The following is a 25874-nucleotide window of genomic DNA, read 5'->3' on the forward strand; positions in this document are numbered from 1 at the left end:
TTGGTAACTACCTGATATTTTAAGCTTTCCAATGTCTGGTTAAACTTATGAGAAGTTAAAATGATCATAACAAAGGAAGTCAACACTCCCATTCAAAGCACAAATTAACAAAATTGATATATGGGCAAAATACATAGAAAAAAATCATCTTTTTGCTTTTTTCAAAGCTACATATAAATATTAAAAACCAGATTTGCATTATACATGTAAATTGTAAAAATGGAGACACATATTCCATGTTAAAAAGAGCATTAAGCCCGTGTTTTAAAATTCCTGGCTACCAACCACAAAGCTGCAGTAGATTCAGAAGAAACACAGTCTATAAGAAGCTATGACAAGGTAAAAAAAGTTATTGTCTAATTCAGGTCATGAGCCACAGGAGGACTTAGCAGTGTGTCCGTTGTCTGGTTGTTTAGCTTTATTGTGCTACAAACTGTGAGGAGCTGAGGCAACCATGATGCTTAAGAGAACCTAGAAGACCACACTGGAAACCCTTGTCTTATTAGCACAAGTTCATGTGCCCAATGTACAGTAAGTCCAAAAAAACCTAGACTTTGGGGTTTAGAGAAGAGAAAGGTTTATTTCAGGCCCGTGCAAGGAGACGGGTGGCTCAACCACTAAAAAGCCACAAGCTCCCCTAAGCATTTTGGTAAAGCATATTTAAAACCCAGGTGACGGAGGGAGGTTGCAGGGTATGTGATCAGCTCAACCACAATTCTCTGACTGGCTGAAGGTGAGGTAACAGGATGGTGTCACAGGGGCTAACATTATCAGTCTGAAGTACTAGGAGGCCTGGGCCTGTGTGCTCCTGGTCATCAAGTGGTTAACATCTTCCATTTGTTGGGGTATGGGAGTCACATCTGTAAAACAATTCAAGAAATGTGCATCAAATAAAGTTATCTAGGTACTTCAGAGAAGAGCTAAAGCAGAGGCTGTGGGGGAAGGCCTGTCCTGGGAAGGCCCCATAGGGTCCTGCTCAGTTACAGTCTCAACAACAAGTCTAACTTGTTCCGGCTGTGTCAACTTGGACAAGGTTCTTCACTTCCTTGAATCCCAATTTCCTCATCTAAAAAGTGGGGACAATTAATATCTCCTCACAGAGTTGTGAAGTTTCTTTGGTTTGACCAAAATGTTGCATGTATTTGGTTCATTATCATCAGCTAGACAAAAATACCTAACATGCCCACAAGCCAAGTTCCTGCTTCTTGCCCCTCCTCAGACTCATCCTATGCCAGTTTTCTCATCTTAATCAATGTCACATTGGTTCTTATAAAAAAAAAAAAAAAAAAAAAACTTTGGAATCACCATTTGACATCTTTCTTTTTTCCAGCCCATCAGGAAATCCATCAATTTAACCTTTAAATATATATCCAGCATCCTACCACTTCTCATCACCACCACTACAACTGCTCCATATCACATTTCTTTTTTACATTGGGACTGTTGCAGTAGTCTCTTCACTGGTCTCTCTCTGCCTCAATTTTGCAACCTATACTTCTTAATTTAGCCAGAAAGGGCCTTTTAAAGAATGTTAAGTCACGGTGCTTATCTGCTCAGAACTGTCCAATGGCTCTGATTTCACTCAGAGTAGAATCCAGAGCCTGAACCCTACAAGGGCCTGAAGGATCTGATCCCCTGTCATATTTCTCTGGCTCAAATTCTTCTCTTCCCCCCCCCCCCCTTAGTTTGTGCATTGGGTTAAAAAAAAAAAATTTTTTTTTAAACTTGTTTGGCTGCATCAGATCCTAGTTGTAGCATGTGAGATCAATTCCCTGAATAGGGATCAAACCTGGGCCCCCTACATTGGAAGCACAAAGTCTTAGCCACTGGACCACCCTTGCTCAACTTCCTGCCTCTTTTCTCCTCACTCACTTGGCAACAGTCACACTTGGGCCTCTTCATTGTTCCACAAAACCACCAATCAAATTCTCACTTCAGGATGTTTTGCACAGTGTTTCTCACTGCCTGGAATCCTCATCCCCCTGTTAGAAAACAGAATGCAGTAGAGTAAAAATGAAATTTAATCGACTTTATTCAATGGTTCATGAATCATGCAGCATCCCATCTAGAAAACAGAAAGGTACTCCAAGGAGTTGTACAAAATGGAAGGTTTCTACAGACAGAAAAAAGAGAGGATAAGGAAATTATTGGCAAAAAAAAAAAAACTGCTCAGATCAGGTCATCCTCTTTTGCAGGGAGGGAAAGTCAGTAGTTTTTTTATGCAGATTACTTCATGTTGGCTTACAGAAAAATGCACAACATGAGAGTTGTGAGTTTCAGTTTTATTCAAGATCTTACTGAGGATGATAACCAAAAGCTAGGGAGACAGTATCTCAGTGGCTGTGAAGAAATTGCTCCCAAAAGGTAGGAGAGGAGACAGTATATACATGTATATACGATTTTTGACTAGGCTTCCCAGGTGCCTTAAGTGGTAAAGAATCTGCCTGCCAATGGAGGAGACATGAGTTAGATTTCCGGGTTAGGAAGACCCCGGAAGTGGACATGGCAACTCACTCCAGTATTCTTGCCTGGGAAATCCCATGGACAGAGGAGTCTGATGGGCTACAGTCCATAGGGTTACAAAAGAGTGGGACACAACTTAGTGCACACGCGCACACACACACACACATGATTTTTGACTAGAGAATATGTGTCAGGCATCTTGGTAACAGACAAAATCTAGGCACAAAGACAAGCTATCCAAAGTTAACAATTCTAATAATTTTTCTATGTATGTGTCAATGAAAATTCAATTTACCATCAGGTTCAGAAGAAAAGAGGGAATCTTATTCGAGCCAAACTGAGGATCATAGCCTGGAAGACAGATGCTCAGAAGTTCTGAGGAACTGTTTCACCTGTTAGAAGTCAAAGGCATGGTCATATACATTTTTGTGCACCAAAATGACATTCAGATATTTTACATAATATATACAGTCCAGGTAAGTGCATACAGAGCAAGCAGTAAGTCACTTCAACCCCCTACAGAGTTGGGAAATAATGTTATTCTTTTAAGTGCTTACATCGCTAGCATCAGAGAGGGGAAAAATGATCTTTGCTGCTGAGCAGGCACTCTCATCTTGGAAGAGCTCTGATTAACATGTAAGGCAGATGCTCAGTGCACTTTAGAGAGGAAGGGAGAAGACACAAACACACAGAGAGAGAATTTTATGTTTGAATTTTCTTGCCCTGTCTTAAAACACAGATTTTATTTCATCATACTGGTAAGTGCAAGAATCTGGGTTCATTAAAATTCTTTCTGCAATATACATCTATCTAAGGAGGCTGCTTGTCCAAAACACAGAGGACCTCATCCTGTTATTGTCTTAATTTCCTCTCAAAGGAAATTAATTTCCTTTGAGAGGAAATTAAATCACTGCACTGTTGGTCAGTGACTTAACAGGGTTACAACTAAATCCATGTAGAATTGGTGGTAAGCAACATTCTTAGCTAGTCTTTGTTCATACTAGTACTGATCAGGAAATTTCAGATTGTATTTAAAAGCAGCATTCCTGGTAGAGATTGAAGCTGCAATTAAGTCTTGGTTTGCTGTCATGAGAACAGAGGACTTCATTTGAGGTCTGCTGTTTCTTTAACACCCCAGATAGCATTATTAACATCACGTTACATGAAGCTCCATCTCCTTCCTGCCACTCCTTCTCCCTGTAGGTTTTTCTCCCTACACTGCTTTACTTTTCTTCATAATATGTATAATTACCTGATGTCATGTTATATATTTAGATATTCAGCTCTTCATTGTCTGCCACTCAACTTAAAAATGTAAGCAAGCAACGTGAGGTCATGAAATGTGCTAAATTCCCTCTTGTTCACCTAGCATCCCGAACATTACAAAGAATGTCTCAAGCAGTCAATAACATATTTGTTGAATAAAATTATTGAATGAAATGTTAGATTTTTTCCCTTGATCAGTCATAAATAATAGTTGAAGGTTGAAAATAAAGGCTTTCACTTTGTGGATTGTGAAATAAGATAGAGCCACTTGTGTCAAGGGACTTTAAAGTGTAGCCAGGAGGTCATTAAGGTGGTGAACGTAATGCACATTCTCAGCAGGTAGGAGGAACTATAAACTTTTGAACTGAGCCAAACCACAAATATTCCAAGGACTCTGCAAGAACACCTGCAACTTGTCATACAAATAGGTGCCCAATATGCTACTGGAGATCAGTGGAGAAATAACTCCGGAAAGAATGAAGGGATGGAGCCAAAGCAAAAAGAATACCCAGCTATGGATGTAACTGGTGATAGAAGCAAGGTCCGATGATGTAAAGAGCAATATTGCATAGGAACCTGGAATGTCAGGTCCATGAATCAAGGCAAATTGCAAGTGGTCAAACAAGAGATGGCAAGAGTGAATGTCAACATTCTAGGAATCAGCGAACTGAAATCGACTGGAATGGGTGAATTTAACTCAGATGACCATTATATCTACTACTGCGGGCAGGAATCCCTCAGAAGAAATGGAGTGGCCATCATGGTCAACAAAAGAGTCCGAAATGCAGTACTTAGATGCAATCTCAAAAACGACAGAATGATCTCTGTTCCTTTCCAAGGCAAACCATTCAATATCACACTAATCCAAGTCTATACCCCAACCAGTAACACTGAAGAAGCTGAAGTTGAACGGTTCTATGAAGACCTACAAGACTTTTTAGAACTAACACCCAAAAAAGATGTCCTTTTCATTATGGGGGACTGGAATGCAAAAGTAGGAAGTCAAGAAACACCTGGAGTAACAGGCAAATTTGGCCTTGGAATACGGAATGAAGCAGGGCAAAGACTAATAAAGTTTTGCCAAGAAAATGCACTGGTCATAACAAACACCCTCTTCCAACAACACAAGAGAAGACGCTATACGTGGACATCACCAGATGGTCAACACCAAAATCAGATTGATTATATTCTTTGCAGCCAAAGATGGAGAACCTCTATACAGTCAGCAAAAACAAGACCAGGAGCTGACTGTGGCTCAGACCATGAACTCCTTATTGCCAAATTCAGACTTAAATTGAAGAAAGTAGGGAAAACCACTAGACCATTCAGGTATGACCTAAATCAAATCCCTTATGATTATACAGTGGAAGTGAGAAATAGATTTAAAGGACTAGATCTGATAGACAGAGTGCCTGATGAACTATGGAATGAGGTTCGTGACATTGTACAGGAGACAGGGATCAAGACCATCCCCATGGAAAAGAAATGCAAAAAAGCAAAATGGCTGTCTGGAGAGGCCTTACAAATAGCTGTGAAAAGAAGAGAAGTGAAAAGCAAAAGAGAAAAGGAAAGATATAAACATCTGAATGCAGAGTTCCAAAGAATAGCAAGAAGAGATAAGAAAGCCTTCCTCAGTGATCAATGCAAAGAAATAGAGGAAAACAATAGAATGGGAAAGACTAGGGATCTCTTCAAGAAAATCAGAGATACCAAAGGAACATTTCGTGCAAAGATGGGCCCAATAAAGGACAGAAATGTATGGACCTAACAGAAGCAGAAGATATTAAGAAGAGATGACAAGAATACACAGAAGAACTGTACAAAAAAGATCTTCATGACCCAGATAATCACGATGGTGTGATCACTCACCTAGATCCAGACATCCTGGAATGTGAAGTCAGGTGGGCCTTAGAAAACATCACTACGAACAAAGCTAGTGGAGGTGATGGAATTCCAGTTGAGCTATTCCAAATCCTGAAAGATGATGCTGTGAAAGTGCTGCATTCAATATGCCAGCAAATTTGGAAAACTCAGCAGTGGCCACAGGACTGGAAAAGGTCAGTTTTCATTCCAATCCCAAAGAAAGGCAATGCCAAAGAATGCTCAACCTACCACACAATTGCACTCATCTCACACGCTAGTAAAGTAATGCTCAAAATTCTCCAAGCCAGGCTTCAGCAATATGTGAACCATGAACTTCCAGATGTTCAAGCTGGTTTTAGAAAAGGCAGAGAAACCAGAGATCAAATTGCCAGCATCTGCTGGATCATGGAAAAAGCAAGAGAGTTCCAAAAAAACATCTATTTCTGCTTTATTGACTATGCCAAAGCCTTTGACTGTGTGGATCACAATAAACTGTGGAAAATTCTGAAAGAGATGGGAATACCAGACCACCTGATCTGCCTCTTGAGAAATTTGTATGCAGGTCAGGAAGCAACAGTTAGAACTGGACATGGAACAACAGACTGGTTCCAAATAGGAAAAGGAGTATGTCAAGGCTGTATATTGTCACCCTGCTTATTTAACTTATATGCAGAGTACATCATGAGAAACGCTGGGCTCGAAGAAACACAAGCTGGAATCAAGATTTCCAGGAGAAATATCAATAACCTCAGATATGCAGATGACACCACCCTTATGGCAGAAAGTGAAGAGGAACTCAAAAGCCTCTTGATAAAAGTGAAAGTGCAGAGTGAAAAAGTTGGCTTAATGCTCAACGTTCAGAAAACGAAGATCATGGCACCCGGTCCCATCACTTCATGGGAAATAGATGGGGAAACAGTGGAAACAGTGTCAGACTTTATTTTTCTGGGCTCCAAAATCACTGCAGATGGTGATTGCAGCCATCAAATCAAAAGACACTGACTCCTTGGAAGGAAAGTTATGACCAACCTAGATAGCATATTCAAAAGCAGAGACATTACTTTGCCAACAAAGGTTCATCTAGTCAAGGCTATGGTTTTTCCAGTGGTCATGTATGGTTGTGAGAGTTGGACTGTGAAGAAGGCTGAGTGCCAAAGAATTGATGCTTTTGAACTGTGGTGTTGGAGAAGACTCTTGAGAGTCCCTTGGACTGCAAGGAGATCCAACCAGTCCATTCTGAAGGAGATCAGCCCTGGGATTTCTTTGGAAGGAATGATGCTAAAGCTGAAACTCCAGTCTTTGGCCACCTCATGCGAAGAGTTGACTCATTGGAAAAGACTCTGATGCTGGGAGGGATTGGGGGCAAGAAGAGAAGGGGACAACAGAGGATGAGATGGCTGGATGGCATCACTGACTCGATGGACGTGAGTCTAAGTGAACTCCCGGAGATGGTGATGGACAGGGAGGCCTGGTGTGCTGCGATTCATGGGGTCACAAAGAATCGGACACGACTGAGCGACTGATCTGATCTGATCTGAGTGATAATCTTGGCAATCAATCAAATTTAGACAAGACTAACTTTTGCCTCCACCTCTTGTAAGGCAAACTGTCCTTCTCTGCCTTCAAAAACCTCTGGGTTTTATTCCTTAGCAGGACACTGGTTGGGTTGCTATCTGAATCTATGTGTTCTGAATTGCAATTCTTTGTTCCCAAATAAATGTTCTCTGCTTGATTATTACCTCCCATCTTTATTTAGGTTCACAACTTTAATTAAGTATGAAAAATTAACAAACAGATGCTTCAATTAAATATAGTCAGGAAACCAGAAGGGGAAGCTCTCAAGCCCCACAATGATAACAAGAGTCCAGCAGGAAGAGGAAAGATGCCTCTTCTTTCCTGTCAAGGACTCAGCCAATGAAAAGCCATTGACTCTTTGTTTACTTTGACTCTCCCAACTTTCTGTTCCCTCTATAAAAGTATTCTCTTTCCCTACCTGCTCATGAATTACAGACTCCAAACTGAAATTCTCTGCTGATCTCAAATAAACCCATTTCACCAGAGAAATATCTGGCAGTCTACTCTTTCACATGCGTGCACACTTAGTTGTGTCCAATTCTTTGCAGCCCCATGAACTGTAGCCTGCCAAGCTCGTCTGTCCATGGGATTTCCAGGTAAGAATATTGCCATTTCCTTCACCAAGGGATCTTCCTGACCCAGGGATTGAATCCATATTACCTGCATTGGCAAGTAGTTTATTTACCACTGAGCCACCTGTGATTCCCTCTGACTCTAACTCCAGGTAATCAGTATCAGAACTGAACTGAATTATGGGCCACCTTGCTGGTAACAGAGCTGGAGGTATTGGAAAGACATCATGTATTTGATCAATATGAGAGAAAAACCACACAGATGCATTGTAATATAATGTATTATTGAATACAAGAAATGCATGATCATGAGGGTAAGTGCTTACATAAATCTGAGGGATTTAGGTATAGTTTCCAGACCTAGCCAATGGTTCTTGGAAGATATCTATATCCTAATCCCAAGAATGTGTGATTATGTTAGGTTACATCGCAAAGAGGAATTAAAGTTGCAGATAAAATTAAAGTTTCTAATCAGTTTAGTTCAGTTCAGGCTCCTCTATCCAGGCAAGAGTACTGGTGTGGGTTGCCATACCCTCTCCAGGGGATCTTCCCGACCCAGGGATCTAACCTAAAGCTTCTTATGTCTCCTGCATTGGCAAGTGGATTCTTTACCACTAGCGCCACCTGGGAAACCCTCAAAAGTCTAAAAGGTGTCATCTGATGGATGCTGTGGTAGATCTACTTTAGAGAATGAGTTAATAACATCTCATATTAAAGTCTCATTTCAGCCAAGCCTTTAGAAAACGTATGGCTGTAGAACATCTAGATCTGCTTATTATATCCTTCAAAGCATGATTTTTGCTTTATTGTGCTTCTCTTAAAAAGAAAGTGAAGTTGCTCAGTACTGTTCGACTCTTTGCGACCCTATGGACTGTAGCCTACCAGGCTCCTCTCTCCATGGGATTCTCCAGGTAAGAATACTGGACTGGGTTGCTGTTTCCTTCTCTGGGGGATCTTCCCAACCCAGGGATCAAACCCGGGTCTCCCACATTGCAGGCAGAGGCTTTAACCTCTGAGCCAGCAGGGAAGCCCAAAATGGTTAATGAGAGCTGAAGATTAACAGTGGAAAGTGAACAGGATAATTGAAAGTTAACCAGACATCATTGTGGTTTTCTTCCTTTGTTCTGAATGCTTCAGAAGAGAAAAGCTGGATTTTCCGAATAACCAATATTTGAGACATGTTTTTCTTTAATTTTTTTCTCAGGTCTAGTTTCAAAGCATACTGAAATAGTACAAAAAAGATCAATAAATGCTGCACAACATCCAAACTGTAAAAAATTCAACAACAGGAAGATAGTGGACAATAAAGAAGGCTTCTCAACAAGAAAAAAGTGTCAGTAATTTCCCCTAAGATGTCCTTGTCCAGAAGAAACATTCTCAGAGGGATGGGTGTGAATGTGCAGTGAGTTTGGGCATCCCAGGTGGGGCTAGTGGTAAAGAACCCTCCTGCCAAAGCTGGAGATGTAGGAGATGTAGGTTCCATTCCTGGATCAGAAAGATTCGCTGGAGGAGGGCATGGCAACCCACTCCAGTATTCTTGCCTGGAGAATTCCATGGACGGAGCAGCCTGACAGGCTACAGTCCCCGGAGTCACAAAGAGTCGGACACGATTGAAGCAATGCAGGCTGCACGCATACATGAGGTGAGCTTGGGAAGAACTTCATTTGGCATGCTGTCCTTTGAGAAGGTACTGGAAGAGAAATCCAAGTGTGTGTATGTGTGTGTGTGTGCATGCAAGCATACACCCAGTATGGCAATGCTTCCTTCAGAGCTTTCATTTCATCCAGCACTAGAATTCTCATTAGTGAAAAAGCCTATAAATGTACTGAGTTTGAGAAAAAGTGTCACCGCATTCCACCTTGGTAAGTAGGAGAGACCTGTACTGTAAAAACAGAGACAGTTTTCGTCTGAATCTCAGATCTCATTGTGTATCAGAGAACAACTTTTTTTTTTTTTTTTTTGGCAATGTTTCAGGGAGAAGGCAACCTGGCAGAAACACTAAAAAAAAGGTACTGAAGAGAGAAAACACTTTCTTAGGCCACTGAGAAGGATAATTGCAAATTCTCTGCTGATGTCAGCTAGTTTACCAAAAAAAAAAAAGGAGTAGGGGGCAGTTTGACCCAGGACTCTAGGTGTTGGTTCTGTTTGAGCTATAGAAATTGGTCAACCATGGAAATCCTTCTGTCAGTACCTCCTCCCCACACACCCTTACCACTGTTACTCACTCAGCTTCCACTACTTGGCCAAAACACCAGCCTTGTCACTTTTTCAGAGTTACACTCTCCTTTCCTTCTTGTCTTTCTTTTGGCCATGCCCATAGCTTGTGGGACGAGGGATCAATCCTCTACAGTGGAAGCATGGAGCCTTAACCACCAGACCACCAGGAAAGTCCCACGCTCTCCTTTACTTGTTCTCATACCTGCATGGACTATATTTGTGACTGTAGTACCATGACTGCCACTTGCTTAAACCTCCAGTTCTTTCACCAAACTCTTTTGATCAGATGGGCTTCCCTGGTGAATCAGATGGTAAAGAATCTATCTGCAATGCAGGAGACCTGGATTCCACCCCTGGGTAGGGAGAATCCCTTGGAGAAGGGAATGGCTACCCACTGCAGTATTCTTGCCTGGAGAATTCCATGGACAGAAGAGCCTGGTGGGCTACAGTCTATGGGGTGACAATCGGACACAACTAAGTGACTAACATGTTTGATCAGCTTCTTCGTTCTCTTGTCTTGGATTCAGGAGCTAGAATTTAGATTCTTTATCACTATGTATAATGCTCCTCTCTATACATTTCATTTTCACTTGAAAATTAAAGCATTGGATTAGTTAAAGTTGAAGTCACCTCCCACTCTTTTGTAACTGGGGTTAAGCCTTGCTGACTCCTTCCTACTGAGAATTCCCTGAGGTTACACACTATCTTCCCAGGTGACTCATAAATCTAATTGAATAAAGGGTTCCTGGGAAAAGACACTCTACAGTAGAAGGGAAAGCAAGATCAATTTTACTACAAATGGGAGATGGTGAGATGGTGCTTCTTGAATTGTTGTTGTTCAGTCTCTCAGTCATGTCTGACTCTTTGGGACCCCATGGACTGCAAATGGCAGGCCTCCCTGTCCTTCACCATCTCCCAAAGCTTGCTCAAACTCGTATCCATTGAGTTAATGATGCTATCTAATCATCTTATCCTCTGCTGCTCCTTTCTCCTCTTGCCTTCAATCTTTCCCAGCATCAGGGTCTTTTTCCAGTGAGTCAGCTCTTCACATCAAGTGGCCAAATTATCGGAGCTTCAGCTTCAGCATCAGTCCTTCCAATGAACATTGAGGGTTGATTTCCTTTAGGATTGACTGGTTTCATCACTGTGCTTTTGAAAGGTTGCTGCTGACCCATAAAAAGATGCCGGGATTCTTGGCCTCCAGAAGACAAGAATTCAATCCGTGGTCAGAGATAAGGCTTGATCACTCAGAGCTTTTGTGCAATAGAGTTTTGTTAAAGTATAAAAGGGACAGAGAAAGCTTCTGACATAGACATCAGAAGGGGGCAGAAAGAGTACCCCCTTGATAGTGTTAGCAACGGAGTTATATACCTTTTTTTTTTTTTAACTTTACAATATTGTATTAGTTTTGCCAAATATTGAAATGAATCTGCCACAGGTATACCCACGTTCCCCATCCTGAACCCTCCTCCCTCCTCCCTCCCCTACCCTCCCTCTGGGTCGTCCCAGTGCACCAGCCCCAAGCATCCAGTACCGTGCATCAAACCTGGACTGGCGACTCATTTCATACATGATATTATACATGTTTCAATGCTATTCTCCCAAATCTCCCCACCCTCTCCCTCTCCTACAGAGTCCATAAGACTGATCTATACATCGGTGTCTCTTTTGCTGTCTCGTACACAGGGTTATTGTTACCATCTTTCTAAATTCCATATATATGCATTAGGTCCTTTACATAGAAAACCCTAAAGACTCCACCAGAAAATTACTAGAACTAATCAATGATTATAGTAAAGTTGCAGGATATAAAATCAACACACAGAAATCCCTTGCATTCCTATACACTAATAATGAGAAAACTGAAAGAGAAATTAAGGAAACAATTCCATTCACCATTGCAACGGAAAGAATAAAATACTTAGGAATATATCTACCTAAAGAAACTAAAGACCTATATATATACCTTTTAATTAGTGATTACAATGAATCAAAAGAATGTCTCGTTTCTGAAAATTTTACCAGACCTACTTCCACAATTTACATTTTAGGATAACAAGATTAGAATTTAACAATAGAAAAATCCTCCAGAGCCACTCCCATAATATACATTCTAAGATATCAGGATTAGTCAGAAAGTTTTCAGGAGAAACTATCCTCCAGCCGGATACATTGTTGTTGTATATAATCCTTAGTACAGAACTTAAACTGAGTTGTGTAATTGACTGAGACTAAGAAATGCAGAGGGGGGAAAAAAAAAAAAACCTTTGTCCTTTTCTCCTCCTTGAGAATTCCAGACCCTCAATCTCCACTTCGAGAGCCCCAGACCCCTTTATCCGCCCTGGGTACCCTGAATTTCTTATCAATCTGCCTAGGAATTGACTCTCTCACTTTCCAAGGGACTCTCAAGTCTCTTCTCCAGCACTACAGGTCAAAAGCATCAATTCTTTGGCACTCAGCCTTCTTTGTGGTCCAGTTCTCATATCCATACATGACTACTGGAAAAACCATAGCTTTGACTAGATGGACCTTTGTTGGCAAAGTAATGTCTCTGCTTTTTAATATGCTGTCTAGACTTGTCATAGCTTTCATTCCAAGGAGCAATCATCTTTTAATTTCATAGCTGCAGTCACCATCTGCAGTGACTTTGGAGTCCAAGAAAAAAAAAATCTGTCACTGTTTCCATTGTTTCCCCATCTAGTTTTGATGAAGTGATGGAACCAAGTGCCATGATCTTACTTTTTTGAATGTTGAGTTTTAAGCCAGCTTTTTCCCTCTCATCTTGCACCTTCTTCAAGAGGGTCTCTAGTTCCTCTTCGTTTTCTGCCATCTGCATAGCTGAGATAGCTGATATATCTGAGGTTATTGAAATTTCTTCTGGCAATCTTGATTCCAGCTAGTGCTTCATCATTTTGCATGATGTACTCTACATATAAGTTAAATAATCACTAAGCTTAAAATAATGAGGCTATGCTGGATTATCCAGGTGGCCCAGTGTAATCACAGGAATGCTTAAGAGGAAGAGGAAGGCAGGAAACGGACAGGCGGCAGCACAAGGACACAGCCGCCACTGCAGGCTCCAGAGCTGGAAGGAGAGGCCGCAAGCCAAGGCACAAGACGGCCTCTAGATGCTGCAAAGGGAATCCACCCTCTAGCAGGAACACGACCCTGCTGACTCCTTCCTGGAGTCTACCCAGTGAAACTCGTTTCAGACTTCTAACCTCTCAATCTATACGTTGATACAATGGGGTATTTTGAGCCACTCAATCTGTGCCTACCTTCAACACTGCCTGCCTCATTTTGTCTATTCCTGTAACTTATAGCCCCTTGAAAATCATGCACCCAACTCAAGCCTCATAGTTTGGTAGTGCATTAAAATAGACCTTCAACACCTTCACCTTTGTTGCTTTTCAGTCGCTCAGTGGTGTCCAGCTCTTTGCAACCTCTTGGACTGCAGCATGCCACACTTCCTGGTCCTTCACCGTCTCCTGGAGTTTGCTCAAACTCATGCCCATTGAGTTGGTGATACCATCCAACCATCTCATCCTCTGTCATCCCTTTCTACTCCTGCCTTCAATCTTTCCCAGCATCAGGGTCTTTTCTGATTAGTCGGCTGTTCACATCAGGTGGCCATAGTATTGAAGCTTCTGCTTCAGCATCAATCCTTCCAGTGAATATTCAGGGTTGATTTCCTTTAGAATGGACTGGTTTGATCTCCCTGCTGTCCAAGGGACTCTCAAGAGTCTTCTCCAATACCACAGTTCAAAGGCATCAATTCTACAGCCCTCAGCCTTTTTTATTGTCTAGCTCTCACATCTGTACATGACTACTGAAAAAGCCTAGCTTTGACTATATGGACCTTTATAGGAAAAGTCCTGAACCACTTACACTGCCCCTTTTCCCACTGCAAAACTCCAACTTTCTCTAGATCTGCACTATTCAATATGGTAGATTATCTCCAGGTGACTACTGGGATGTGAAATATGACCAGTTGAACTGAGATGTGTTGTAAGTATAAAATACATATGAGACTTCAAAAATTTAAATATACAAAATAAGATAAAAATCTCCCTCCAATTTTTAAAATATTGATTGCACAATGAAAGTTTCATATTTTGGATACATTGAGTTAAATATGTTAAAATTAATTGTATCTGGTTCTTTTTACCTTTTAAACATGACTATTAGAAACTGTTCAATTCCATGTGTGGCTTCCTCTTCATTTTCATTAGACAGTGCTGTTCTGGACACATTCTAACTTGTAAATTTGCGATTAATTGCACTGTGTGAATCCTCACTTCCCCCTCAGACCTGATGTAATAATGCATTTCTTCCTTCTTTGACTGCTGTTGTCTATTATGGGCCTGATTTTTTGGCTTGGTTGGCCCTCCCATAAACCATGCAATGATGGGCACAGAAAACCTAACTATAGGCAAGAATCCTGCTTCAAGGCCATTGTTCTCAGCTTACTCAGATTTGCTTACTCGTAGTACGGTCTCACAATTCGGGCAACCCTGTTCTACCAGTTTCACTTGGTATTGAGACAGTCAATTCCTAGGCAGGTTGATAAGAAGTCCGGGGGTCCCCAAGGAGGGAGGGACAATAAAAAAGGCTGAGGGCTGTAGAATTGATGGCCTTCAAACTGTAGTGTTGGAGAAGACTCTTGAGAGTGCCTTGGACAGCATGGAGATCAAACCAGTCAATCCTAAAGGAAATCAACCCTGAATATTCATTGGAAGGACTGATGCTGAAGCTGAAGCTCTGATCCTTTGGTCACCTGGTGTGAACAGCCGACTAATCAGAAAAGACCCTGATGCTGGGAAAGATTGAAGGCAGGAGTAGAAAGGGATGACAGAGGATGAGATGGTTGGATGGTATCACCAACTCAATGGGCATGAGTTTGAGCAAACTCCAGGAGACGGTGAAGGACCAGGAAGTGTGGCATGCTGCAGTCCAAGAGGTTGCAAAGAGCTGGACACCACTGAGCGACTGAAAAGCAACAAAGGTGAAGGTGTTGAAGGTCTATTTTAATGCACTACCAAACTATGAGGCTTGAGTTGGGTGCATGATTTTCAAGGGGCTATAAGTTACAGGAATAGACAAAATGAGGCAGGCAGTGTTGAAGGTAGGCACAGATTGAGTGGCTCAAAATACCCCATTGTATCAACGTATAGATTGAGAGGTTAGAAGTCTGAAACGAGTTTCACTGGGTAGACTCCAGGAAGGTGTCAGCAGGGTCGTGTTCCTGCTAGAGGGTGGATTCCCTTTGCAGCATCTAGAGGCCGTCTTGTGCCTTGGCTTGCGGCCTCTCCTTCCAGCTCTGGAGCCTGCAGTGGCGGCTGTGTCCTTGTGCTGCCGCCTGTCCGTTTCCTGCCTTCCTCTTCCTCTTAAGCATTCCTGTGATTACACTGGGCCACCTGGATAATCCAGCATCAGTTCAGTTCAGTTCAGTCGCTCAGTCGTGTCCGACTTTTTGCGACCCCATGAATCGCAGTACGCCAAGCCTCCCTGTCCATCACCAACTCCCGGAGTTCACTCAGACTCATGTCCATCGAGTCAGTGATGCCATCCAGCCATCTCATCCTCCGTCGTCCCCTTCTCCTCCTGCCCCCAATCCCTCCCAGCATCAGAGTCTTTTCCAATGAGTCAACTCTTTGCATGAGGTGGCCGAAGTACTGGAGTTTCAGCTTTAGCATCATTCCTTCCAAAGAACACCCAAGACTGATCTCCTTCAGAATGGACTGGTTGGATCTCCTTGCAGTCCAAGGGACTCTCAAGAGTCTTCTCCAACACCACAGTTCAAAAGCATCAATTCTTCGGCGCTCAGCCTTCTTCACAGTCCAACTCTCACATCCATACATGACCTCAGGAAAAATCATAGCCTTGACTAGATAGACCTTTGTTGGCAAAGTAATGTCTCTGCTTTTGAATATGCTATCTAGGTTGGTCATAACTTTCCTTCCAAGGAGTCAGTGTCTTTTAATTTCATGGCTGCAGTCACCATCTGCAGTGATTTTGGAGCCCAGAAAAATAAAGTCTGACACTATTTCCACTGTTTCCCCATCTATTTCCCATGAAGTGATGGGACCGGGTGCCATGATCTTCGTTTTCTGAACGTTGAGCATTAAGCCAACTTTTTTCACTCTCCACTTCCACTTTTATCAAGAGGCTTTTTAGTTCCTCTTCACTTTCTGCCATAAGTGGTATCATCTGCATATCTGAGGTTATTGATATTTCTCCTGGCAATCTTGATTCCAGCTTGTGCTTCTTCCAGCCCAGCATTTCTCATGATGTACTCTGCATATAAGTTAAATAAGCAGGGTGACAATATACAGCCTTGACGCACTCCTTTTCCTATTTGGAACCAGTCTGTTGTTCCATGTCCAGTTCTAACTGTTGCTTCCTGACCTGCATACAGATTTCTCAAGAGGCAGGTCAGGTGGTCTGGTATTCCCATCTCTTTCAGAATTTTCCACAGTTTCTTGTGATCCACACAGTCAAAGGATTTGGCATAGTCAATAAAGCATAAATAGATGTTTTTCTGGAACCCTCTTGCTTTTTCCATGATCCAGCATAGCCTCATTATTTTAAGTTTAGTGATTATTTAACTTATATGTAGAGTACATCATGCAAAATGATGAAGCACAAGCTAGAATCAAGATTTCCAGAATAAATTTCAGTAACCTCAGATATATCAGCTATCTCAGCTATGCAGATGGCAGAAAGCAAGGAAGAACTAAAGAGCCTCTTAATGAAGGTGCAAGAGGAGAGTGAAAAAGCTGGCTTAAAACTCAACATTCAAAAAACTAAGATCATGGCATCTGGTCCCATCATTTCATCGAAAATAGATAGGGAAACAATGGAAACAATGACAGATTTTTTTTCTTGGGCTCCAAAATCATTGCAGATGGTGACTACAGCCATGAAATTAAAAGATGCTTGCTCTTTGGAAGAAACGCTATGACAAACCTAGGCAGCATATTAAAAAGTAGAGACAGTGCTTCGTCAACAAAGGTCCATCTAGTCAAGGCTATGGTTTTTCCAGTAGTCATGTATGGATATGAGAGTTGGACCATAAAGAAGGCTGTGTGCCAAAGAATTGATGCTTTTGACCTGTAGTGCTGGAGAAGAGTCTTGAGAGTCCCTTGGACAGCAAGGAGATCAAACCAGTCAATCCTAAAGGAAATCGACCCTGAATATTCATTGGAAGGACTGATGCTGAAACTCCAATACTTTGGCCACTTGATGTGAAGACCTGAATCACTGGAAAAAGACCCTGATGCCAGGAAAGATTGAGGACAGGAGAAGGGGGCAACACAGGATGAGATGGTTGGATGGCATCACCGACTCAATGTACATAAGTTTGAGCAAGCTCCGGGAGATGGTGAAGGACAGGGAAGCTTGCCATATTGCAGTCCATGGGGTCCCAAAAAGTCAGACATGACTGAGAGACTGAACAACAATCAAGAAGCACCATCTCCCATTTGTAGTAAAATTGTTCTTACTTTCCCTTCTACTGTAGAGTGTCTTTTCCCAGGAACCCTTTATTCAATTAGATTTATGAGTCACCTGGGAAGATAGTATGTAACCTCAGGCAGTTCCCAGTAGGAGGGAGTCAGCAAGTTACAAAAGAGTGAGAGGTGACTTCAACTTTAATCCAATCCTTTTATTTTTAAATGAAAATGAAAGGCATAGAGGGGAACATTATACATAGTGATAAAGAATCTAAATTCTAGCTCCTGAATCCAAGACAAGAGAACAAAGAAGCTGATCAAAAGTGTTAGTTGCTAAATTGTGTCCGACTGTTTGTGATAGCACGGACTGTAGCCCACCAGGGTCCTCTGTCCATGGAATTCTCCAGGCAAGAATACTGGAGCAGGTAGCCAGTCCCTTCTCCAAGGGATCCTCCCTACCCAGTGATGGAATCCAGGTCTCCTGCACTGCAGATGGATTCTCTACCATCTGACTCACCAGAGAAGCCCAGCTGATCAAAAGTTAAAGTCTCTCAGTCGTGTCCGACTCTTTGCGACCCCATGGACTATACAGTCCATGGAATTCTCCAGGTCAGAATACTGGAATGGGTATCCTTTCCCTTTCCCAGGGGTTCTTCCCAACCCAGGGATGGAACCCAGGTCTCCCACATTGCAGGAAGATTCTTTACCAGCTGAGCCACAAAGGAAGCCCAAGAATACTGGAGCATAAAGAGATGGGTAAAAGAACTAGAGGTTGAAGCAAGTGGAGGTCATGGTACTGCAATCACAAATATAGTCCACACAGATATGAGAACACAGAAAGGAGAGCATGGGATTTTCCTGGTGGTCCAGTGGTTAAGACTCCATGCTTCCACTTCAGGGGATCGATCCCTGGTCCCACATGCTATGGGCATCGCCAAAAGAAACAGAGGAGGGTGTAACTGAAAAAGTGACAGGCCTGATGTTGGGGCAAGTAATGGAAGCTGAGTAACAGTGGTGAGGGTATGTGGACAGGAGATACTGACTGAGGGATCTCCATAGCTGACCAATTTCTTCAGCCCAAATAGAACCTAGAGTCCTGGTTCAAAATGACCCCACCCTGGTTTTTTTTTTTTTTTTTGGTAAACTAACTGACATCAGCAGACAATTTGCAATTATCCTTCTCAATGGCCTAAGAAAGTATTTTCTCTCTTCAGTACTTTTTTCAGTATTTCTCCCAGGTTGTCTTCTCCCTGAAAGATGGCGGCGGGGGCAGGGGGGGGGGTGGGGTGGGCGGAGGGGTGCGGGGAGATGTTCTCTGATACACAATGAGATCTGAGACTCAAATGAAAACTGTTTCTATTTTTATAGTACAGGCAGGTCTCTGCAGTACTCACTGAGGCTGTGATGTAGTGAAACATTTTCTCAAACTCAGTACATTTATAGGCTTTTTCACTAATGAGAACTCTAGTGCAGGATGAAATGAAAGCTCTGAAGGAAGCACTGCCACACTGGGAGCACATACACCCACACACACCTACATATATATGGGATTTCTCCTCGAGTACATTCTCTAAGGACAGCATGCCAACTGAAGCTCGTCTCAAACTCACCACATGCATGCGTGCATGCTAAGTCACTTCAGTTGTGACCCCATGGACTGTAGCTTGTCAGACTCTTCTGTCCATGGGATTCTCCAGGCAATACTGGAGTGAGTTGCCATGCCCTCCTCCGGGGGATCTTTCTGACCCAGGGATTCAAACTCCCATCTCTTACATCTCCTGCTTTGGCAGGAGGGTTCTTTACCACTAGAGCCCAAAGTTAAGTGAGTGAAAGTCGCTCAGTCGTTCCCAACTCTTTGCAACCCCATGGACTGTAGCCCACCAGGCTCCTCTGTCCATGGAATTCTCCAGGCCAGAATACTAGAGTAGGTTGTCAGGCCCTCCTCCAGGGAATCTTCTCTACCCAGGGATCAAACCCAGGTCTCCCGAATTGCGGTTGGATTCTTTACCATCTGAGCCACCAGGGAAGTCCTGGGAAGCCCAAACTCACTGCATATTCACACCTATTCCCCTGAGAATGTTTCTTCAGGACAAAAATAAATTAGGAAATTACTGACACGTTTTTGTTGGTGAGAAGACTTCTTTATTGTTCACTATCTTCCTGTTGCTTAATTTTTTCCAGTTTGGATGCTGTGCATCATTTATTGACTTTTCTCATACTGTTTCAGTACACTTGGATATCCTGGAAATATTCTACAACTATAAGCCTGAGGAAAAAAATAAAAAATAACATGCCTCAAATATTGGTTATTAGGAGAATGCAATATTTCTCTTCTGAAGAATTCAGAACAAAGTAAGAAAACCAAAATGATGTCTGGTCAACTTTCTTTATATATATATATATATATATATATATATATATATATATATATATACACACATACAAGAACGTTTTATTTTAATTATAGTAATTCCCCAAGTGAGTGAACTTTTTGGAATCAAATAGTTACATGTCATCTGGAAGATCAAGTTGCAATTACCTACAGACTGTCCAACATCAACCTTATCAAGCACCTTTAAATGACAGTAAACTGTGTATCAAGTTAAAAAGAGTAATACAGGAGGGCGGTCCTAAGATGGCAGAGGAATAGGATGGGGAGACCACTTTCTCCCCTACAAATTCATCACAAGAACATTTAAACGCTGTGTAAATTCCACAAAACAACTTCTGAATGCCGGCAGAGGACATCAGGCACCCAGAAAAGCAGCCTATTGTCTTTGAAAGGAGGTAGGAAAAAATATAAAAGACAAAAAAAGAGACAAAAGAGGTAGGGACGGAGCTCTGTCCCGGGAAGGGAGTCTTAAAAAGAGAGAAGTTTCCAAACACCAGGAAGCACTCTCACTGCCGAGTCTGTGGTGAGCCTTGGAAGCACAGAGGGCAACATAACAGGGAGGAAAAATAAATAAATAATTAAACCCCACAGATTACAAGCCCAATGGTAACTCCCCCAGCGGAGAAGCAGCACAGACGCCTGCTCCTGCCACTAGCAAGCGGGGACTGGGAAGGGAGGTGCGGGCTGCATTGCTTAAAGAATCTGGCCTGAATGCCCCGAGCGCAATCTGAGCGAACTAACTTTGGCTAGCAAACCAGACTGTGGGATAACTACCATGCAAAAAGCCAGCCCTAACCTAAGACACCGCCAGGCCTGCGCACAGAACAAAGGACTCAACAGAGATAGCCAGCTGCAGACCATCCCCCTCCGGTAACAGGCAGCCAGAGCTGGAAGGGTGTGATTGCAGCCCCAGAGAGACATTATCTACAAAACTGTAAGCAGGCTTCTTTGCTAACTAAGACTTCTTGGGGTTCTGGTCAGTCAACATCCACCTGAGAAAGTGCGCCGGTTGTACACCCAGAAAACTGAGTGGCAGGAACGGGGGAGGCGATAAGTCACAGTGACCACGCTCACCAAACACCCCATCACCTGAGCTGCTCAGACCTGGGAAGGGCACAAAACGCAGGCCCAACTGAGTCTGCACCTCTGAGGACTACCCGAGTACCTGAACCTGAGCGGCTTAGACCTGGGAGATGCATGCAGCCCAGGGCCGGCCTCAGAGCAACCTAGAGAAGCAGTGGAGCAACCTAGAGCCTGAGCAGTGTGGGTAGGGAGGGTACACGCGCCGTGAGCGGGGCAGGCCCAGTGTGGCTGAGGCACTACGAGCACACGCCAGTGTTATTTGTTTGCAGCATCCCTCCCTCCCCACAGCGCAACTGAACAAGTGAGCCTAAAAAATGTGTCCACCACCGCCCCCTTTGTGTCAGGGCGGAAATCAGACACTGAAGAGACCAGCAAACAAAAGAAGCTAAAACAGAGGGAACCGCCTTGGAAGAGACAGGTGCAAAAGATCAAAACCCTGTCGTTAGTACCAACTACATAGGAAGGGGCCTATAGATCTTGAGAAATATAAGCTGGACCAAGGAACTATCCGAAAATGAACTGACGCCACAATACCCACAACAACACCAGAGAAAGTCCTAGATATATTTCTAATACTTTCACGATCATTTTTTTTAATTTTTTTAATTTTTAAGTTCTCTATTACTCCTTTAATTTTCACTTTTATAACCTACTATTACTTTGCAAAAAAAAAAGACCCTATTTTTTAAAAGCCAACTACATACATATATATATATATATTATAATTTTTGTGACTTTTTTTCCTCTTTTCTTTAATATTGTATTTTTGAAATTCAAAACTCTACTCTAGATTTTTAATCTGTGCTTTTGGGTATTTGTTATCAATTTTGTACCTTTAAGAACCCAATCTTCAGTACCCATTTTTACTTGGGAGGGAGATTACTGGCTTGACTGCTCTCTCCCTCTTTGGACTCTGCTTTTTCTCTACCAGGTCACCTGTGTCTCCTCCCTACCCCCTCTCTTCTCTACCCAACTCTGTGAATTTCTGTGTGTTTCAGACGGTGGAGAACACTTAGGGAACTGATGACTGGATGGATCTGTCTCTCTTCTTTTGATTTTCCCCCTTTTATCCTCCTGGCCACTTCTGTCTCCTTCCTCCCTCTTCTCTTCTCTGTATAACTCTGTGAACATCTCTGAGCGGTCCAGGTGTGGAGTGCACACAAGGAAGTGATTACTGGCTACCTTGCTCTCTCCTCTATTGATTCCACCTTATCTCATTCGGGTCACCTCTAACTCCCTCCTCCCTCTTCTCTTCTCCATGTAACTCTGTGAACCTCTCTGGGTGTCCCTCACTGTGGAGAAATTTTTCATCTTTAACCTAGATGTTTTATCAATGGTGCTGTATAGAAGGAGAAGTCTTGAGACTACTGTAAAAATAGGACTGAAAACCAGAAGCAGGAGGCTTAAGTCCAAACCCTGAGAACACCAGAGAACTCCTGACTCCAGGGAACATTAATCGACAGGAGCTCATCAAATGCCTCCATACCTACACTGAAACCAAGCACCACACAAGGGCCAACAAGTTCCAGAGCAAGACATACCACGCAAATTCTCCAGCAACACAGGAACACAGCCATGAGCTCCAAGATACAGGCTGCCCAAAGTTACTCCAAAACCATTGACATCTCATAACTCATTACTGGACACTTCATTGCACTCCAGAAAGAAGAAATCCAGCTCCACCCACCAGAACACGGACACAAGCTTCCCTAATCAAGAAACCTTGAAAAGCCAGCTGTACAACCCCACCCAAAGCAAGGAATCTCCACAATAAAGAAAACTCCACAAACTGCCAGAATACAGAAAGGACACCCCAAACTCAGCAATATAAACAAGATGAAGAGACAGAGGAATACCCAGCAAGTAAAGGAACATGATAAATGCCCACCAAACCAAACAAAAGAGGAAGAGATAGGGAATCTACCTGATAAAGAATTCTGAATAATGATAGTGAAAATGATCCAAAATCTTGAAATCCAAATGGAATCACAGGTAAATAGCCTGGAGACCAGGACTGAGAAGATGCAATAAAGGTTTAACAAGGACCTAGAAGAAATAAAAAAGGGTCAATATATAATGAATAATGCAATAAATGAGATCGAAAACACTCTGGAGGAAACAAATAGTAGAATAACGGAGGCAGAAGATAGGATTAATGAGGTAGAAGATAGAATGGTAGAAATAAATAAATCAGAGAGGAAAAAAGAAAAACAAATTAAAAGAAATGAGGATAATCTCAGAGGCCTCCAGGACAGTGTTAAATTCTCCAACATTCGAATCATAGGAGTCCCAGAAAAAGAAGACAAAAAGAAAGACCATGAGAAAATACTTAAGGAGATAATAGTTTAAAACTTCCCTAAAATAGGGAAGGAAATAATCACCCAAGTCCAAGAAACCCAGAGAGTCCCAAACAGGATAAACCCAAGGCAAAACACCCCAAGACACATATCAATCAAATTAACAAAGATCAAACACAAAGAACAAATATTAAAAGCAGCAAGGGGAAAACAACAAATAACACACAAGGGGATTCCCATAAGCATAACAGCTGATCTTTCAATAGAAACTCTTCAAGCCAGGAGGGAATGGCAAGACATACTTAAAGTGATGAAAGAAAATAACCTACAGCCCAGATTACTGTACCCAGCAAGGATCTCATTCAAATATGAGGAGAAATCAAAAGCTCTTCAGACAAGCAAAAGCTGAGAATTCAGCATCACCAAACCAGCTCTCCAACAAATGCTAAAGGATATTCTCTAGACAGGAAACACAAAAAGGGTGTATAAACTCGAACCCAAAACAATAAAGCAAATGGCAACGGGTTCATACTTATCAATAATTACCTTAAATGTAAATGGATTGAATGCCCCAACCAAAAGACAAAGACTGGCTGAATGGATACAAAAACAAGACCCCTATATATGTTGTCTACAAAAGACCCACCTCAAAACAGGGGACACATACAGACTGAAAATGAAGGGCTGGAAAAAGATTTTCCATGCAAACAGAGACCAAAAGAAAGCAGGAGTAGCAATACTCATATCATATAAAATAGACTTTAAAACAAAGGCTGTGAAAAGAGACAAAGAAGGACACTATATAATGATCAAAGGATCAACCCAAGAAGAAGATATAACAATCATAAATATATATGCACCCAACATAGGAGCACTGCAATATCTAAGACAAATGCTAACAAGTATGAAAGGGGAAATTAACAATAACACAATAATAGTGGGAGACTTTAATACACGACTCACACCTATGGATAGATCAACTAAACAGAAAATTAACGAGGAAACACAAACTTTAAACGATACAGTAGACCAGTTAGACCTAATTGATATTTAAGGACATTTCACCCCAAAACAATGAATTTCACCTTTTTCTCAAGCACACACAGAACCTTCTCCAGGATAGATCATATCCTGGGCCATAAATCTAGCCTTGGTAAATTCAAAAAAACTGAAACCATTCCAAGCATCTTTTCTGACCACAATGCAGTAAGATGAGATCTCAATTACAGGAGAAAAACTATTAAAAATTCCAAAATATGTAGGCTGAACAACACACTGCTGAATAACCAACAAATCACAGAATAAATCAAAAAATAAATCAAAATATACATAGAAATGAATGAAAATGAAAAAACAACAACCCAAAACCTATGGGACACTATAAAAGCAGTGCTAAGGGGAAAGTTCATAGCAATACAGGCATACCTCAACAAACAAGAAAAACGTCAAATAAATAACCTAACTCTATACCTAAAGCCTAGATCTGATAGATAGAGTGCCTAGTGAACTATGGAATGAGGTTCGTGAAATTGTACAGGAGACAGGGATCAAGACCATCCCCATGGAAAAGAAATGCAAAAAAGCAAAATGGCTGTTTGGGGAGGCCTTACAAATAACTGTGAAAAGAAGAGAAGCGAAAAGCAAAGGAGAAAAGGAAAGATATAAGCATCAGAATGCAGAGTTTCAAAGAATAGCAAGGAGAGATAAGAAAGCCTTCTTCAAAAATGAATGCAAAGAAACAGAGGAAAACAACAGAAGGGGAAAGACTAGAGGTCTCTTGGAAAAAATCAGAGATACCAAGGGAACATTTCATGCAAAGATGAGCTCGATAAAGGACAGAAATTATATGGACCTAACAGAAGCAGAAGATATTAAGAAGAGATGGCAAGAATACACAGAAGAACTGTACAAAAAAGATCTTCACGACCCAGATAATCACGATGGTATGATCACTCACCTACAGTCAGACGTCCTGGAATGTGAAGTCAAGTGGGCCTTAGAAAGCATCACTGCGAACAAAGCTAGTGGAGGTGATGGAATTCCAGTTGAGCTATTCCAAATCCTGAAAGATGATGCTGTGAAAGTGCTGCACTCAATATGCCAGCAAATTTGGAAAACTCAGCAGTGGCCACAGGACTGGAAAAGTTCAGTTTTCATTCCAATCCCAAAGAAAGGCAATGCCAAAGAATGCTCAACCTACCACACAATTGCACTCATCTCACACGCTAGTAAAGTAATGCTCAAAATTCTCCAAGCCAGGCTTCAGCAATATGTGAACCGTGAACTTCCTGATGTTCAAGCTGGTTTTAGAAAAGGCAGAGGAACCAGAGATCAAATTGCCAACATCCGCTGGATCATAGAAAAAGCAAGAGAGTTCTAAAAAAACATCTATTTCTGCTTAATTGACTATGCCAAAGCCTTTGACTGTGTGGATCACAATAAACTGTTGAAAATTCTGAAAGAGATGGGAATATCAGACCACCTAATCTGCCTCTTGAGAAATTTGTATGCAGGTGAGGAAGCAACAGTTAGAACTGGACATGGAACGACAGACTGGTTCCAAATAGGAAAAGGAGTATGTCAAGGCTGTATACTGTCACCCTGCTTGTTTAACTTATATGCAGAGTACATCATGAGAAACGCTGGTCTGGAAGAAGCACAAGCTGGAATCAAGATTGCCAGGAGAAATATC

General features: G+C 42.0%; 1 pseudogene; it reads right to left on the reverse strand.

Annotated features, from left to right (window-relative positions):
• Positions 1-560: 560 nt before the first annotated feature.
• The window catches only part of LOC132344824 (ferritin heavy chain-like), a 36677-nt pseudogene continuing 11363 nt past the window's right edge, over positions 561-25874 (reverse strand).

Source organism: Bos taurus, chromosome 3 (assembly GCF_002263795.3).
Source record: "Bos taurus isolate L1 Dominette 01449 registration number 42190680 breed Hereford chromosome 3, ARS-UCD2.0, whole genome shotgun sequence".
Classification (NCBI taxonomy): Eukaryota; Metazoa; Chordata; class Mammalia; order Artiodactyla; family Bovidae; genus Bos; species Bos taurus.